Source organism: Sus scrofa, chromosome 5 (assembly GCF_000003025.6).
Source record: "Sus scrofa isolate TJ Tabasco breed Duroc chromosome 5, Sscrofa11.1, whole genome shotgun sequence".
NCBI classification, from domain to species: Eukaryota; Metazoa; Chordata; class Mammalia; order Artiodactyla; family Suidae; genus Sus; species Sus scrofa.
Window position 1 is genome coordinate 34348084 of NC_010447.5, and position 18796 is coordinate 34366879.

Sequence of the window (18796 nt, forward strand, 5' to 3'; positions counted from 1 at the left end):
TGCATGGGAGTCTATTTTCATTTGACAAAAATATCCAACTATCATGTAAGATCTGTGTGTGTGTGTGTTTTAGATGTATAATGTTTAATTAATCCACTATAGGTTAGACTCTTTGTTGGAGGGGAGGTGGGGCACATCTGTTTGGTTTACCTTTATATCACCAGTGCCTAGTATGGGAACTGGCACATAGTAAGAGCTCAGTAAACACTGGTTGAGTGGAAGTTGTTTGGTGCTAAAATAAGTTATTATCTCACAGATTATTAAACCTTTATGTTGATTCTTAATCTGCAAGTTTCTTCTTGGATCAGTTTGCGAATTCATTCAGCTTCTGATACATAGAAGTGAATAAAATCTAATAATTCATGATGCCATCTTAGAAATTATGTTGTTATTGTTGCTGACGCTGTTAGACACCACGTTCAGAGTGGGTGCAGTTGGTGCCTCACCCAAATCCACCTTATCAGATGACAATACAGCTGCCCTATTCTCCAGGGAATTGCCCTAAGCTAACAGGAACTGCCTGGTCTGCAAGGTTATGCTCCCTTACCCTCATAAACTGCCTTTCACCATCCCTTCCAGGGCTTCCCACAGGTAATCATTGACATGTTGGTATCAAAAGTCAGTCTTCTCAGATCAATGTAATAGTAGTAATTCTGTGATAAAATCTCTGTGTTAGATCTTCCTTATGAAATCAGTCTTGATGTGGAGTTCCTGTCATGGCTCAGTGGAAATGAATCTGAATAGTATCCATGAGGACATGGGTTTGATCCCTGGCCTCGTTCAGTGGGGTAAGGATTTGTCGTTGCCGTGAGCTGTTGTTGGGGACATGGCTCGGATCGTCAGTGTCGAAAAATGAGACACATGAACACGGGGAGATCTCGACAAGGCTCTTTACTTCGGCAGAAGGGCGCAGGTGCTCCAAAAAGTGCGGGCACCGAACAAAGGACCCTCCCCTATTTATCCCTGACGCAGGTGATGTACCTGTCCCCTTCCCATTGGTCGGGTCAGGGCTCACATTCTTCCAGGTTGGCTAATTTGAAACAAATTGTTACTGGGAGAAGAGGTAAAGAGGAAGGGGATCGCAGGTTGATTTAGCCGAAAATGGAGCAAAATGGGGTAACCAAGATTTCCTTTGATAGAAATGACATTATGTTACTTCCATGCTGTGATGTAGGTTGCAGACATGGCTCAGATCTGGCATTGCTGTGGCTGTAGGCTGGTGGCTGCAGCTCCAATTTGACCCCTAGCCTGGGAACCCCCATATGCCGTGGATGTGGCCCTGAAAAGACCAAAAAAAAAAAAAGAGAGAGAGAGAGAAAGAGATCAGTCTGAATGTAAGCAAAATAGTAGTGAGGAGGTGGGGGTGTGGGGAGTCAATAGAAGCTTGTTTAAACACAGAGGAAGGACAAGTTGAATGCAAAGGTCCTAAGGCAAGAGCACATGATACCCTCCTGAATGGCAAGAAAAACCTAAGACTTGACCAGAAATTTCATGGGCGAGGAAGTAGAAAGGAAGTTGGTAAGTTAATACAAAGACCATACTATATTATAAAGGTTTACATATTTATGGGCAGCATTTGAAAACGTCTGCCTGTGAAATAATTTCTAATGGTAGTATAAAGCTATATTTCATTTTATTTTATTTTCTCAGGGAAACATTAACAATGATATTTTCCTTTATAATGGTTACTTTAAAGGATTTGCTGCCTTCCTAAGAGTTATTTGATTATTCTTTGGAGCCAACATATTTTCTGTGGACACTACTGTCTGATAATGGAAGGAACAGAAAAACTGAATTTAAAATCCTGACTTGAAACCCTTAAAAAACACATTTAGGAGTTCCCTGGTGGCTCAGTGGGTTAAGGATCCAGCATTGTCACTGCTGCGGGATGGGTTTGATCCTTGCCCAGGGAATTTCTATATGCTGAGGGTGCAGCCAACAATAACAACGACAACAACAAAAATCTCCACATCTATTCCTATGCAGAGTAATATCTGTTCTCATGTGAAACAGGGTCACATGGTACAAATTCAGTGAGAATTTTGAGTACTTTAACTTACCGCTCAAGCAATAGAGAAACAAGGAAAAAGGGAAGTGTGATGGTTAAATGAATAAACTATAAAAATTATCTTTTTAGGCAAGACTTTTTTTTTGGGGGGGGGGGCTGTTCCTATAGCACGCAAAAATTTCTGGGCTAGGGACTGAACCTGCCCCACAGCAATGATCCAAGCCACAGCAGTGACAGTGCCAGATCCTTAACCCACTGAGCCACCAGGGAACTCTGACAGAGTTTACCTTGGTGATATTTTTGTACCATATGGGTAAAGTCCAAATACACAAAATAAGTACTGTATAACATATTGGAGTGACAGGCTACACAGTCACTGCATGCTTTGCAATCAGTCATGAAAACATCCAGCATGAACTCACAGGCATGTCAGTTCTCTGCAAACTAACACAGCCATGGCATATGAGCAATTCTGGCATTCAAGCCTAAGTTCACTGTCGTGATTATGTATAATAGTAAACAGAAAATAATGTAGTGCTAAATAATAATACCATAACCAAACTGAGGCACATTGTAGAAAATTACTTTAATGCTTTACTCAGTGTTCCCTCTTGGAAATTACAAGATCTTCCAAATTATAGTATTCACTATTATCAAACTGCTATTTTATAATTATTATAACATCCAAAAACAGAAAAAAAAAATCAAAGAACAAGAACTATAGCTATCTTAGCCAGCACATGCAAACCCATCTCAATTCTTACTAATCTTACATCTCTCTTTACATCATATTAAAGTGACTTCAGTGATAAATATCTCAGGCATCTAGATGTGGATTTAACTCTGGGAGAAAGCTAAGGTTCTCTTGTAGACTTATTTACTTTGTAAAGAGGCTTGTGTTATTTCTAGGTTTTATTAATCCTCCTTCATATAAAGTCCTATAGGAAATATAAGGATAAAAAAAATATTAGTGTCTTGCCTTAAAAAGACCTTGACCCCAGCTCTTAGATCTTTCTGATAATCCTTCACTCTGGATTCTGCCATCACAAAGGACCTTACCATATTTTAGAGTCCAGCTAGTCTGACCAGATTGCTCTTCTAGAAAGATTGCATATGCAATTCCTTCCTCACCACAATCCACACTCTTTAGCACAGAGAGCTGCTTGGCAAACTCCCTGTCACTCATTGATTAAGAGCTGGCTCAAGTGTCTGCTTCTCTAGGACACATTCATGGGAGAACACTACTTTTGTACTTACCAGCTGTGTCTGTCTTAGTCAGTTTGGGCTACTTTAAAAGAATACCATAAACTGGATCACTTATAAACAGTAGAAATTTACTTCTAGAAATTTACTCACAGTTCTGGAGGCTAGTAGGTCCAAGATCAAGGTACCTGCAGATTTGATGTTTGGTAAAACCTGCTTCCTGGTTCATATATGGTCATTTGCTCACTGTGTCTTCAAATGGAAGAAGGGATGGAGCTCTCCCTGGGGGCCCTTTTATAAAGGCACTAATCCCATCCATTAGGATTCCACCATTATGACCTAAAAACCTTCCTAAGGTCCCATCTCCTAATACCATCACATGAATGGTTAAGATTTCAACATATGAACTTGGGGAGGGATACAAACATTGAGCCCCTAACAATGTCATAACAATTTAAAAAAGTATTTGTTTCCTTTACCTGGCTATAAACATTTATTTTTATAATCCTGATACCTGCTAAAATGCCTGGTACAACGAATATGCTTACTAAATATTTTTGTTTGGCTGTGACTTTCAAAAATAATTTGAGTATGGCTTATGGGGAAAATGTTTGTTTAACAGATCGAGTGACTATAGGTCTGAAAAAAATAATTTACATTCAGGAATTTAGGGGAGGCACTTTATCCCATTTTTTAGAATCAGTCAATCAAGAAAAAAGATTAGAATTCCAAAAAATACCTTCCTGGCAACTTTAAGCCTGTATATTTTATGTGGAATATAAAAAGGTTATTTAAACTTTGAATCACGGAAGAAATAAAATAAATTCTTTGATTATTATAAAAAGTGATTCTATGCTTAAGCAACAGTCTCCATTTTGGCTTGTCACATCTAAGCTCCAACATTTTAATTAAGTGGTCAAGCCATGGAATCACATGTCTCAACACCAAAAATTACTCTCTACAGCCATAAAAAAGATAGTGGTCATTACAGCGACAGTCCTGGCCAGAAGCAGAAGCAGAGACAGTTTGTTCTGGAGTTTCCCTCTCTTCCATATTAGGGACTCTCTCAGGCCATCAATAAATAAGCACAGATAATTTTTTAAAGACAACTTAAGAGAAAAACAATTAAAAACAAATAACCAAGAAAGAAGTGAAAATAAAGATAACATAGCTATTTCAGAAAAACAAGTCTCAAAAGAAGCTACCACAATTAAATACAAAACCACACACTAAGCTTCCTAGTAGCCATGGTAAAAAAGAAAAATACAGGGAGGAGGGGTTTGTGAATGCCATAATTAAAGTACAAGATCATCAAAATAAACATAGAGCTCTGAGAAGAATTTACCTCTTGAGTATTCATAAAATTGGTGATGTTTTCCTTAGAAATAGTAACTTCCTTTGACCACTTCTTATGTCAGTTTAATTTCCCCATTCAGATTCACATAACCATGTTCTCTCAACCTTCCACATTTTTTTGTATACCATTTGAAATTTAATGCCCTTTCCTCTTCATCTTTACTGGATTACTCCCTAATGATCCTAAGGGATCAGTTACTGCAAGAAAACTTTTTTCACCCATCTCCCTACCTGGATGTTAACAGGGGTGCTAAGAACTCTGTCTGTATATCAAATTTGTATCAAATGTATATCAAACTCTTTCTCTATGTCTGTCTGAATATCAAAAAGCAGATTCAAACAGTTGCTATTCAGGGAAGTAATGGAATGCAGGAAGAAAATAGGAACTGTCAAGAAACTAGTGCAGGATCCTGGTTCCCCCTCAAAGGATAAACATAATATCTTAGAGTTCTGTTCTAAGGGACTAAGGACCCCATGCAGGCAGAGAATGGAACTTCAGAGTGAGCATAGATCTTGCAGTACCACCCTGTTATCTCACCACCAACCAATAAGAAGAAGGTCACACATCCTGCAGCCCTCACCCTAAATTTTGCCTATAAAAGCCTTTCTACAAAAATTATTGGGGATTTGAGCATGGGCAAAATAAACCTTTCTCAGTTCCAAATTCCAATGTTTCAGTTTGTTTGACCTCACTGTGCATCAGTCATGCAAACCTATATTTGGTTACACATTCCGCTCTTGGCCTTTCAGGTATAGAAACTGATAAGGAAGAATCCTAGAAAAAGATACCTGATATGGAATTTTATACACAAACACACACACACATATACATATATACATACACACACATATACATATATACATACATATACATATATATATATATATATATTTCGGGCAGCACTGCGGCATATGGAAATTCCTAGGCTAGGGGTCGAATCAGAGCTGTAGCTGCCAGTCTAAGCCAGAGCCAGAGCAATGCCAGATCCGAGCTGCATCTGCAACCTACACAGCAGCTCAACAGCAACACTGGATCCTTAACCCACTGAGTGAAGCCATGGATCAAACCCACATCCTCATGGATATTAGTCAGGTTCATTACCATTGAGCCACAATGGAACTCCTGTTAATGTATTTTTTAATGTATGTAAATGCTCCTATGTTGAGTGCATATATATTTATAATTTTATATCTTCTCATGGGATTGATCCTTTTACTATTATGTAATGTTCTTGTCTCTTGTTACAAAGTCTGTTTTGCTTTAAAGTCTATTTTGTCTAAGTATTGCTACCCCCACTCTCTTCTGATTTCCCTTTGCATGGAATACCTTTTTCCATCCCTTTCACTTTCATTCTGTGTGTCTTTAGATTTTAAGTCTTTTGCAGGAGATATATATATCTTCTTTTGATATCCATTCAGCCACTCTGTCTTTAGATTGGAGGTTTTATTACATTTATATTTAAAGTAATTATTTATAGGTATGTACTAATTGACAATTTCTTAATTGTTTTAGGATTGTTTTTGTAGTACTTTTTTCTTTCTTCTTCCTTTGTTCTCTTCCCTTTTGATTTGATGACTCTTTAGTGCTATACTTTAATTTCTTTCTCTTTTGTGTATGTGTGTAACTATTATAGATTTTTGGTTTCTAGTTACCATGAGGTTTATACACAGCAACCTATGTATATGAAATTATTTTAAATTGCTGTTCTCTTCTTTGTTTCTTGGTTGTAGTGTGCAGCATCTTGATATAGGATTTCAATTCCAGACCAGGGATTGAACTCAGGCTTCAGTGATGAAAATGCCAAGTCCTAATCACTAGACCACCAGGGAACTCCTTAGGTTACTGATTTCTCAATTTCAAATGCATTTTAAAAACCAGAGTTCCCGTCGTGGCGCAGTGGTTAACAAATCCGACTAGGAACCATGAGGTTGCGGGTTCGGTCCCTGCCCTTGCTCAGTGGGTTGACGATCTGGCGTTGCTGTGAGCTGTGGTGTAGGTTGCAGACGCGGCTCGGATCCCGCGTTGCTGTGGCTCTGGCGTAGGCCAGTGGCTACAGTTCCGATTCGACCCCTAGCCTGGGAACCTCCATATGCCGCGGGAGCGGCCCAAAGAAATAGCAAAAAGACACACACACACACACACACACACACACACACACACACACAAAACCCTGCATTTTTACTCTGCTCCCCCCACAATTACTGATTTTGACATCATATTTTATATCTTTTTGTTTTGTGTATTCTTTGACTATTTATTACAGATATTACTATTACTATTTTGTCTTTTAACCTTCCTACTAGCTTTGTACATGGTTGATTTACTACCTTTAATGTATATTTGCCTTTACTGATGAGCTTTATCCTTTTGTAATTTTAATGTTTCTGTTTGTAACCTTTTCTTTTTTGCTTAGAGAAGTCCCTTTAACATGCTTTTTCTTTGTATGGCTGTACCTGCAGCATATGGAATTTCCCAGGGTAGGGGCTGAATAAGAGCTGCAGCTGCAGGCCTGCATCATGGCCACAGCAACACTGGATCTGAGACACATCTGCGATCTACATTACAGCTTGCAGCAACACTGGTTCCTAAACCCACTGAGCAAGGCCAGGGATCACATCCGCATCCTCACGGACACTGTGTTGGGTTCCTAACCTACTAAGCCACAACAGGAACTCCTCTGTAACATTCTTATAAAGCTGGTCTGGTGATGCTGAACTCTTTTAGCTTTTGTCTGTAAAACTTGATCTCTCCATCAAATCTGAATGAAAGCCTTGGTGGGTAGAGTATTCTTGGTTGTAGGTTTTTTCCCTTTCATCACTTTAAATACATCTTGCCACTCCCCTCTGGGCTGCAGAGTTTCTGCTGAAAATCAACTGATAGCCTTATGAGAGTTCCCTCATATATTACTTGTTGCTTTTTTTTTTTTTTTTTTTTTTTTTTTTTGCTGCTTTTACAATTCTCTCATTATCTTTAATTTTTGCCATTTTAATTAAAATGTGTCTTGGTGTGGTCCTCTTTGGGATTCTGTGTTTCCTGGACCTGAATCTGCTTCCTTCTTTCCCAAATTAGAAAAGTTTTCAATTATTAGGTCTTCAAATATGTTTTCTGTCCCTTTCTCTTTCTTTTGTTCTTCTGGGATCCCTATAATGTGAATGTTAGTATACTCAGTATTGTCCCAGAAGTCTTTTAAACTGTCCTCATTTTTTTCTTCTTCTCCTTTTTTTTTTTTTTTTTTGTCTTTTTAGGGCTGCACCCAAGATATATGGAGGTTCCCAGGCTAGGGGTCTAATCAGAGCTATAGCTGCCGGCCTACACCACAGCCACAGTGACACAGGATCCAAGCCACATCTGTGACCTACACCAGAGCTCATGGCAACAACAGATACTTAACCCACTGAGCAAGGCCAGGTTCGTTAACCACTGAGCCATGAAGAGAACTCCTGTCTTCATTTCTTTTTATTCTTTTTTTTTTCTTTTCAGCTTCAGTGATTTCCACTATTCCGTCTTTTAATACATGATCCATTCTTCTATATCGATCTACTATTGACTCTTTCTAGTGTATTTTTCATCTTTGGTTCTCCTTATGTTTTCTAAGTCTTTATTAAAATTTTCCATCTTCTCATGTTATTCATTCATTCTTCTCCTACGTTCTTTGATCATATTTACAATCATATCCTTGAACTTTTTTATCTGGTATATTACCTATCTCCATGTAGTTCTTCTTCTGGGGTTAAATCCTGTTCTTCATTTAGAATACATTCCTCTGTTACATCATTTTCCCTAATTTGCTTTTTTTATTTCTGTACAGTAGATTGTACATTTCCTTACCTTGCAGAAGTGGCCTTTTTTAGGAGAAGTGCTATGCATCCTAGCAGTGCATTACCCTCTTTTCACAAAGCTATATGCTCTAGGGTTGCATCCAGTGTGGGCCGCACAGATTCTTCTGTTGTGGCAGGCTGACTACTATGGGCAGCCTAATAGGCATGGCTGACTCCTAGTCTGGCTGGTTGCCAGGCCTGCCTTGGGTTGAGACTGCTGGCTGCTGACTGGTGGGGCCAGTTCATGAGGTGGCTGGCTGTGGAAACATGGGGTTTCCTGGGCCTAGTGCTGGCTTACTGAGAGGCAGAGCCAAGTTCTAGTGTGGGTGGTCTGTAGCCATATTTCCTGGGTCTAGTGCCAGTCTGATGGTGGGTGGAGCTGGTTCCTGACACAGATGGCTTTGGGTTCAGGGTGTCCAAAAGCTGATGCTAGCCTTACAGGGGAGCAGGGCTGGATCCTGAGGTGGCTGGCAGAGGAATCCAAAGTATCTCAGTGCTGGTGTTGGCCTGTTTGTGGTAGCAGCCACAGCCAGAAGGTCCAAGAGCTATTTCCAGTCCTCTGGTGGGTGGAGCTAAGTCCTAGGGTCTCCAACTACAACGCACTGTGGGTCTCAATGCTGGTATCAGTCTGCTGGTGAGTAGGGTTAGGCCCCAGGGGATCTGGCTGAGGAACTTAAGGTGTCATAGAGCTGTAGTTGTTGAGCAAGCCCAGGGCTGGTGCCGGTCTGCTGTTGGTTGGGCTGTTTCCTGCCATGATAGGCTGAGAGGCTGTGGTGGTCCTGGGGTCCACTCACTAGTGGGAAGGGCCATGTTTAGGGGTGGCTTTGGGCTCAGAGGATCTTAAGACAGCCTGCCTGCTGTTGGATGGGGCTATGTCCCCACTTGGCTAGTTGCTTAGCCTGAGATGTACTGGTACCTCTAGGCTGGTGGGCAGGGGCAGAGTTGAGTCCCAAAGCTAATAAGCTAGAAGGAGAATTCCAAAATGGCACTTGGTAGCACCAGTTTCCGCCTGCCTCTCTGGGAGATTCTCCAAGATCAGCAGATGGCCTGATTCAGCCTTCTTTCAAATTACTGCTTCTGCCTGGGTTCTAGAGTACATGAGATTATTGTGTGCCCTTTAAGAGTGGAGTATCTATTTCCCTCATCCCTCTGGGTCTCCTGAAAGTAAGCTCCACTGGCATATCTTCCCAGTGCAGGACCCCTGAGCTAGGAAGCCTGATATGAAACTAAGACCCTTTGCTCCTTGGGGAGAATATGTATAATTGTAATTATTCTCCTCTTTATGGCTTTCGAATCTAGAATACAGATCTTAGCTATATTGTGAATCCGCCCCCTCCTACCCATCTCATTGTGGTTCCTTCTTTATATCTTTAGTTGTAGAAGATCTTTTCTGGTAGCTTCCAGTCTTTCTCATCCATAGTTGCTCTGTAAATAGTTGTAATTTTCGTGTGCCTGTGATAGGAGGTGAGCCCAAGGTCTTCTGACACCTTACAGTAACCTTTAAGGTCTAATAGCTACTTTTTTAATGATCTACTGCTGCATAACAAACTTAGTGGCTTAAAATGGCAAACATTTCATTTGCATATAATTCTATGGGTCAGAAATTTGAGCTGAGTTCAGTAAGGTGGTTCCTCTAATGATCTTACTCATTCTGTTGATGGTCATTCATTATAGAAATTATTGTCCAGAAGTCATTAGGGATGTATGGTCCAAGATGGTCTTACTCAAAAGTCTAATGATTGGTGGTGGCTTTGGTTGGGCCTCTGTTTCCATATGGTCTCTCATTCTCAAGGAGATTGGCTAGGCTTTTTCACACGGTAATGTCAGTGTTCCAAGAAGACAAGAATAGAAGCTTCAAAGGCCTTTGGAAGCCTACCCTCATGAGCCCAACAATGTTACTTCCACTGCATTCTATGTCACAAGGTCAGCCCAGATTCAAGGGTGTGGAGAAAGAATTTAATTTCTTGATAAGAGAAGTATCAAAGTTACAGTTGCAAAGAAACACTTGTCCACAGATGGAAGGAATCACTGCAGATGTCTTTATAAACAATTACCTCAGCTAGGAAAATGCCTTTCTCCTTTGGGAGGTGAGACAGAAGCTGAGAAGACCATAATAGGTCTCTATACAAGAGCCACCAAATATATTTATAGTGTGATCTTAGAAGCAGACTAGACCACTGAGTGTTTGAATACTAGAAGAGTTAAGAGAAACAAGACAGACCAAAGCTCTTTTTATTCACCAAAATATTGCCAATCTCAAAACAGGCATCTGCATTTAACAATCAAATTATTTCCCAAATATTTACTTTATCTGAAATGTTTTTCTGCCATGTCTTATTGCCATATGGCCAACTTCTTTATTATTTGAGAATAAGCTCAGGGTTATTCCTCAAGCAACCCCCCTAATTAAATTAACCTCCCCCATTTCACAATCACGTTTTCTTCATAGTGATATCACTATCTGAAATTACTTTAATTTTTTTTACTTGTTTATGATCTGTTTCCTTCACTAGAATGTAATTCTATGGGATTTGAGATTTGATTCATTTGTTTAGCATAGTGATATCAGTGAATGATGTGTGCTTGAAAAGGTAGCAAGGTGAGGACAAGATTTTAATAATTACTTCTCCATTAATATCCCAAATGAGGCCCAAGTCGTAATCTCTGCTATAAAGCACAAAGTAGATAGTATCATCTAATCATCCCTGGGCTCAGAGCTTAGTAAGCGTCTCCTGCACAAACATGCCTGTTTGGAACTTCTCATTTATGCTTCAGATTCTAGTCTTTGAAACACACCTAATTAACCTCGATTTCTTCCACTTGCAAATCTGACAAAGTATGCACCTCGCTTATTATGTAAATTAAATCAGGTTCCATTTGTAAAATGCATAGTACAGAATGTAGTATGAGATAGGTACTCTAAATTGTAGTTACTGTTGTTTTTATTTTCCACAATTCAGTTGTAACTAACTGGACATGCACATAGTTCAAGTTCAATCAATATTCCATTCATTTTTTTGTTTTGTTTTAGCTTTCTATTTCTGAAGGATTCTCTGACTTCTCAGAAGGTTCTAGAAAAAGTCTGATCATTGATGTTTACAATTTACAATGTCCAAAAGAGAAATACAACACTACTAGCATTTATAGAGTCAAAATAACAAAGAGTATCAGCTAAGATGTTCTTACACATGTGGCCACTGGTGCTCTTGCCTGTCAAAAGTCTTTCCAGGCTTCTTAATCTTCTGATAGTCTAGTCATCCATTTCTCCTTCTTCATAGAACCTAGGGACTCTTTCACCGAAATTTAAGCTGCTCAAGCAGGTGGTGATCTCTCCACTTTCTCTGCCTTACAACTTCACATTACAGACATGGGTAGCGGCTCTTTGTAATGACTTTTTTAGACTATTCATGCTTCAGGCATTTTACCATATTACTTTAATTAACATTAGTATAATAATTTTTAGTCATATTTTGTAGTCACAAGATGAAATCTTTTTCATTAAGTTAAAATTCCATTAATGTAAGAGCTGAACCATCCTGAATCTGAAAAAGTCTGCTGTGTTTACCCTACAAGGGTGTTTTTCACAGAAATAAGAATATCCGTTTGCTCAAATTACAGGATCCTTCTCATCCTCCTGTTAAAATACTTCCTGTTTATTCTTGTTGGTATGTTAGATACCAGTCCACTGGGGAAGGCAGCATATAATTATGTTCTGGTCACCTTCCTCATCATCCCTTCTGGACCTTGAAAGCAGCATCCTGGACTCAGTGGGACATTTCACTGCATTCACATCTTATAAGAAAGATTTTACTTTACAGTTCTCAAATAGTTCCCTTTTTTTTCTTATTCATCCTGCTGAGGAGGCAGTTAATGAACAATTAGGTTCAGTTATATCATTTAGCTGACAAAAACAGCTAGTGGCTGGTTTAATGACATAAACCCAACTTTCTCGATTTCTTACACAGGGCTCAAAAAAACTACCCTCAGGAAAAGAGATAGGACTTTGAAAGCTCCACTAACCTAAGAAAAATGGGGCATAGCTGTTACCAAAGTAAATTCTGTGTTTTCTTCTCTTGGTAAAGAGGATTAGGAAATCTGACATAGGGATTTTTAGGAATATGTAATGATAGTGTACCATGATGGTCAGTTAGAGCCCACAAATTTCTTTCTTTTTTTTTTTTTTTCTTTTTATGGCTATTCCCATGGCATATGGAAGTTCTTGGGCTAGGGGTTGAATCAGAACTGCCGCTACCAGCCTACACCACAGCCACAGCATCACGGGATCTGAGCCACATCTGCAACCTATGCCACAACTTGTGGCAATGCTGGATTCTTAACCCACTGAGTGAGGCCAGGGATTGAACCCACATCGTCACAGATACTACGTCAGGTTCTTAACCCATTCAGCCACAACAGTAACTCCGAGACCACAGTTTAAATTAAAATACCAAAGATGATGTGACTTTAGTGCTTTAATGAAAAATATGGACTTCTTCGAAAACTTGAGATGTTTTATAGATTATGACAATTATACAAAAGGGAATACAATGAAGTTGCCTACAGACTAATGTGAGGGATGCAAAAAAGATTTCTAAAGAAGCCCCATGTGTCCTGTGGTCACTTTACTGGCCTTGGATAGGCCACAATGTAATCTCAAGATGAGTTTAGTGGTAGGGGACATAGAGAGCTAAATTGCTCTACTACTAAAGAGCTGGAGAAACTAAAGTTTTGTTTCTTAGAGGAGAGGACAGGAAAAATTAGAAGCGTAGGAAAAATACAGGAAGCTGACATCAAGTTGAGTTGTTTTCTACTGCTGTGATATGAGAATCTCTGCCCATTACCACCTTCAGCAAAGTAATCTCTACATATAAATGTCTCTGTGAATGTTTTTAAAGGCCATCCAGGAAAAAAAAAAACCACAAAATCTAAAACTGGGTTAACATGATGTGAAACAGGCAACATGAGCAGGATGATGAATGATTTGTAAATTACACTAAGTAAATGGAAGCAAGAGCACAGATTCAAAAATTATTATGAGATCTCAAGACCTCCAGGAATACATGTCTTGAGGAAAACTTTGGACATCTATAATCCACAGGATGATGACAGATTAAGTCAAGCTCATCCACGTTTTAGGTGGCCCCAGAGAACCAAGATGATGTCTGAGTTATGCAAGTTATGATTGACAGTTTTGTGGTTGTTGTTGCTGTTTTTGTTTTTTAAGGCCACATCCACAGCATATGGAGGTTCCCAGGCTGCGGGTCAAATCAGAGGTACAGCTGCCAGCCTATGCCACAGCCACAGCAGTGTAGGATCCGAGTCACATCTGCGACCTACACCATAGCTCACAGCAACGCTGGATCCTTAAGCCACTGAGCAAGGCCAGGGATTGAACCCACAACCTCATGGTTCCTGGTCAGATTCGTTTCTGCTGCACCACAACGGGAACTCCATGATGGACAGTTTTATAAAAGAAAACCAATATTAAGTATAACTTATAATCTGAAATACCACTCTTGAGTCCTGAAAATAATAATATCCATATATATAAGAAAATGCCAACATAGAATTAACTTATCTTCTTTATCTTTTTATTTCTGAAGTTAAATAATTGTTGGAAAACATTTTAAAGAAAGTATGCCCAAGAAAACTTCAAAATATTAAGCATTTAGGTACATTTATGAATAATTTTATCAGTTACATTTGAAACCTCTGCATGTCCTGGCAATCCTTTTTCTTGTCTTTGGCAAGTTATATTTTAATCCTTATAGCTCTTTCCAAATTTTCTTCAAGTCCTCCTCTTTGTTCTCTATTACCCAACCTCATTTTTTTTTTTTTGCAGTTGATTTAGTTTTCTGATTAATAAAGAAACTTGATGCCATCAGACATTTTCTAAAACTTCTTTCCCACTTCTGAAAATATACCTGTATCTACAGGTCTAACTTAATCTCAGAGGAACCCTCCTACATTTTCCAGACCTTGCTATCTTCTCTCTTTCCACTATATTCAAACTTTTCTTCTCTACTAGCAACATGTTTTCTGACGATAGTCAATTTCTCTCATACTAAAAAATAAACTCTAATAACTCGTGGTCCCCCGAATTTTCCCTCCTCAAACAAACTTGTCAGAAGCATTATCTTTATTTTTGGTCTTTACTTTCTCACAGCACACTATTCTCAATCCAACAGACATTTCTTTAGAAACTACTATGTGTCAGACACTACGCCATGTATATCCATTACAAAATTGTTCTGAAACTATACGAGGTGATAACCATGGTCCTCCAAAGAGTCAAAACCAAGGCCTATGGGTTTTTTGGTTTGTTTTAATGGCCCTACTTGCAGTATATAGAAGTTCTCAGGCCAGGGATTGAATCTGAGCTGCAGCTGCAACCTATGCCTCAGCTGCAGTAACACTGGACCCTTCAACCCACTGTGCTAGGCCGGGGATTGAACCTACTCCTCCCCATTGATCTGAGCCCCTGCAGCTGGACTCTTAACCCACTGTGCCACAGTGGAACTCCCAAGGTCTGTGTTTTAATCCATGTTTCTTGACCTCTCTGCAGCATGCGATAATTTTATTCACTCTCACCTCTTAAAAGTCTTGTACTCAGTGACAGCTTCTCCTCTTTTACTTCTTCGACACTTCCTTCTTTTTTAGTAGAAAAGCCTGCAGAGAAGGGTGGAGTGAGGATTACCATGAGAGAAAACTATTGTGACAAATTTTCCCTTGGTGATAGGATCCTAATCTATGTACATTCTGTCAGGTACACAAGCTTAGACTCAGCAGATACATCTCTTTATTCTAAGTTTTTTGAGAGCAGGGTCTTTAATATCTTCACTTCATTATTTCCAGCATTTAGAACTGAGTTTCCAGCACAAAATGGGCAGTCGATAAATATTTTTTATAACAGCTTTTTGAGAAATAATTCAGTACCATAAAGTTCATCCTTTTAAAGTGGTATAATTTGGAGATCCCATTGTGGCGCAGCAGAAACGAATCTGAGTAGGAACCATGAGGTTTCAGGTTCCATCCATGGCCTCACTCTGTGGGTTAAGGATCCGGCGTTGCCGTGAGCTGTGGTGTAGGTCACAGATGTGGCTTGGATCTGGCATTGCTGTGGCTCTGGCGTAGGCTGGCAGCTGTAGCTATGATTAGAACCCTGGTCCGGGAACCTCCATATGCCATGGGTGCCGCCCTAAAAAGACAAAAATAAATTCCACTTGATCACGATGTACAATCCTTCTAATGTATTGCTGGATGCGGTCTGCTAGTATTTTGTTGAGGATCTTTGCATCTATGTTCAATTGTGAAATTGGCCTGTAGTTTTCTTTTTTTGTGGTATCTTTGTCTGGTTTTGGTATCAGGGTGATGGTGGCCTCACAAAATGAGTTTAGGAGTATTCCTTCCTTTGCAATTTTTTGAAATAGTTTCAGAAGGAGAGGTGTTAGCTCTTCTCTAAATGTTTGATAGAATTCACCTGTGAAGCCATCTGGTCCTGGACTTTTGTTTTTTGGAGGTTTTTTAATCATACTTTCAATTTTAGTACTTGTCACTGGTCCATTCATCTTTTCTATTTCATCTTGGTTTAGTCTTGGAAGATTGTACTTTTCTAAGAATTTGTCCATTTCTTCTAGGTTTTCCGTTTTATTGGTGTATAGTTGCATATAGTAGTCTCTTACGATCCTTTTTATTTCTGTGATGTCTGTTGTTACTTCTCCTTTTTCATTTCTAATTTTACAGATTTGAGCCTTCTCTCCTTTTTTCTTGATAAGTCTGGCTAAGGGTTTATCAATTTTGTTGATCTTTTCAAAGAACCAGCTTTTTGATGCAAGGGTTCTTCAATATCCACAAATCAATCAGTGTGATACACCACATTGACAAACTGAAGAATAAAAACCATATGATCTTCTCAATAGATGCAGAAAAAGCCTTTGACAAAATCCAACCCATTTCTGATAAAAATCCTTCAGAAAGTGGGCATAGAGAGAACCTACCTCAACATAGTAAAGGCCGTATATAACAAACCCACAGTGAACATCATTCTCAATGGTGAAAAGCTGAAAGAATTCCCACTAAGATCAGGGACAAGACAAGGACATCTACACTCCCCACTGCTATTCAACATAGTTTTGGAAGTCCTAGCCACAGCAGTCAAAGAAGTAAAAGAGATAAAAGGAATCCAAATTGGAAAGAAAGTAAAACTATCACTATTTGCAGATGACATGATACTATACCTAGAGAATCCTAAAGACGTTACCACAAAACTGTTAGAGCTCATCCATGAATTTGGCAAAGTCGCAGGACACAAAATTAATACACAGAAATCAACAGCATTTCTATACACTAACAATGAAAGAGCAGAAAGAGAAATTAAGGAAGCAATTCCGTTTACTATCTCATCCAAAAGAATAAAATACCTAAGGGTAAACCAACCTAAAGAGACAAAAGACCTGTACTCTAAAACCTATAAGACACTGATGAAAGAAATCAAAGATGACACAAATAGGTGGAAAGACATACCATGCTCTTGGATTGGAAGAGTCAATGTTCTCAAAATGACTATACTACCCAAGGCAATCTACAGATTCAATGCAATCCCTATCAAATTACCAAGGACATTTTCCACAGAACTCAAAACAAAATATTTTAAAGTTTGTTTGGAAGCACACAAGACCCAGAATAGCCAAAGATTTCCTGAAAAAGAAAAACAGAGCTAGAGGAATCAGGCTTCCTCATTTCAGACTATTCTACAAAGCAACAGTCATCAAAACCATATGGTACTGGCACAAAGACAGAAATAAAGATCAGTGGAATAGGGTAGAAAGCCCAGAATTAAACCCATGCACCTACAGCCAACTCATCTATGACAAAGGAGGAAAGAATATACAATGGAGGAAGGACAGCTTGTTCAATAAGTGGTGCTGGGAAAACTGGACAACCACACGGAAAAGAATGAAATTAGAACACTCCTAACACCATACACAAAAATAAACTCAAAATGGATTAAAGACCTAGATATAAGACCAGACACTATAAAACTCTTAGAGGAAGCCATAGGCCAAACACTCTCTGACATAAACAACAGGAACATCTTCTCAGATCCACCTTTTAGAGTAATAACAGTAATGACAGGGATTAATCTCCAAAATTTATAAATACCTCCTACTGCTGAACACCAAAAAAACAAACAACCCCACCAAAAAATGAGCAGAAGATCTAAACAGACAATTCTTCAAAGAAGATATACGGATGGCCAAAACACACATGAAGAGATGTTCAACATCACCCATCATTAGAGAAATGCAAATCCAAACCACTATGAGGTACCTACCACCTTACACCAGCCAGAATGGCCAGCATCAAAAACTCTACAAACAGTTAAGTGCTGGAGAGGGTGTGGAGAAAAAAAAAAACCTAGTACACTGTTGGTGAGATTGTAAATTGGTGCAACCACTGTGGAAAACAGGATGGAGATGCCTCAGAAAACTAAACATAGAATTACCATTTGATCCAGCAATCCCACTCCTGGGCATCTATCCAGAGAAAACCATGACTCAAAAAGACACATGTACTCTGATGTTCATTGCAGCACTATTTTCAACAGCCAAGACATGGAAACAAGCTAAATGCCCATGGACAGAGGAGTGGATCAAGAAGAGGTGGTACATATACACAATGGAATATGACTCAGCCATTAAAAGGAACGAAATACCGGCATTTTTAGCAACATGGATGGACCTAGAAATTATCATGCTAAGTGAAGTCAGTCAGACAATGAGACACCAGTATCAAATGCTTTCTCTGACATGCAGAATCTGAAAAAAGGACAGAATGAACTTCTTGGCAGAACAGATACTTACTCATAGACTTTGAAGAACTTATGGGCTTCAAAGGAGACAGTTCAGGTGGTGGGGAGATGCGCTGAGGGTGTGGGATGGAAATCCTATAAAATTGTATTGTGATGATCATTGTACAACTATTAATGTAAAAAATTCATTGAGTAATTAAAAAAATAGAAAAAAGACAAAAATAAATAAATAAATAAATAAAATGGTATAATTAATTTTTTAGTATATTCACAAAGTTGTGCAACCATCACCAGTATATAGTTTTAATACATTTTTATCACCTCAAAAAGAATTCTTTCACCCATAAGCACTTTCATCCTTCTTCCTCCCCCCTGGTCCCTGGAAGCCACTAAATATTTTCTGTCTCTATGGTTTGGCCAGTTCTGGACATCTTATATAAATGGAATCATACAATGTGTGGCATTTTCTTGTCTAGTTTCTTTTACTATGGGTGAATATATTCCATTGTATGAATATATCACATTTTGTTTATCCATTCATCAGGTGATGGACATTTGGGTTTCAGCCCAGGCCAGGGATTGAACCTGCACCACAGCAG

General features: G+C 39.0%; 1 long non-coding RNA gene across 21 annotated transcripts in view; it reads right to left on the bottom strand.

Moving 5' to 3' along the window:
* The window catches only part of LOC102168027, a 209937-nt gene that overhangs the window by 131215 nt on the left and 59926 nt on the right, over positions 1-18796 (bottom strand). For all 21 annotated transcript variants that reach the window (XR_002344024.1, XR_002344023.1, XR_002344036.1 and 18 more), the window contains one exon: positions 14978-15055. This is a non-coding gene — a long non-coding RNA (uncharacterized LOC102168027). The remainder of the gene's footprint in view (positions 1-14977; positions 15056-18796) is intronic.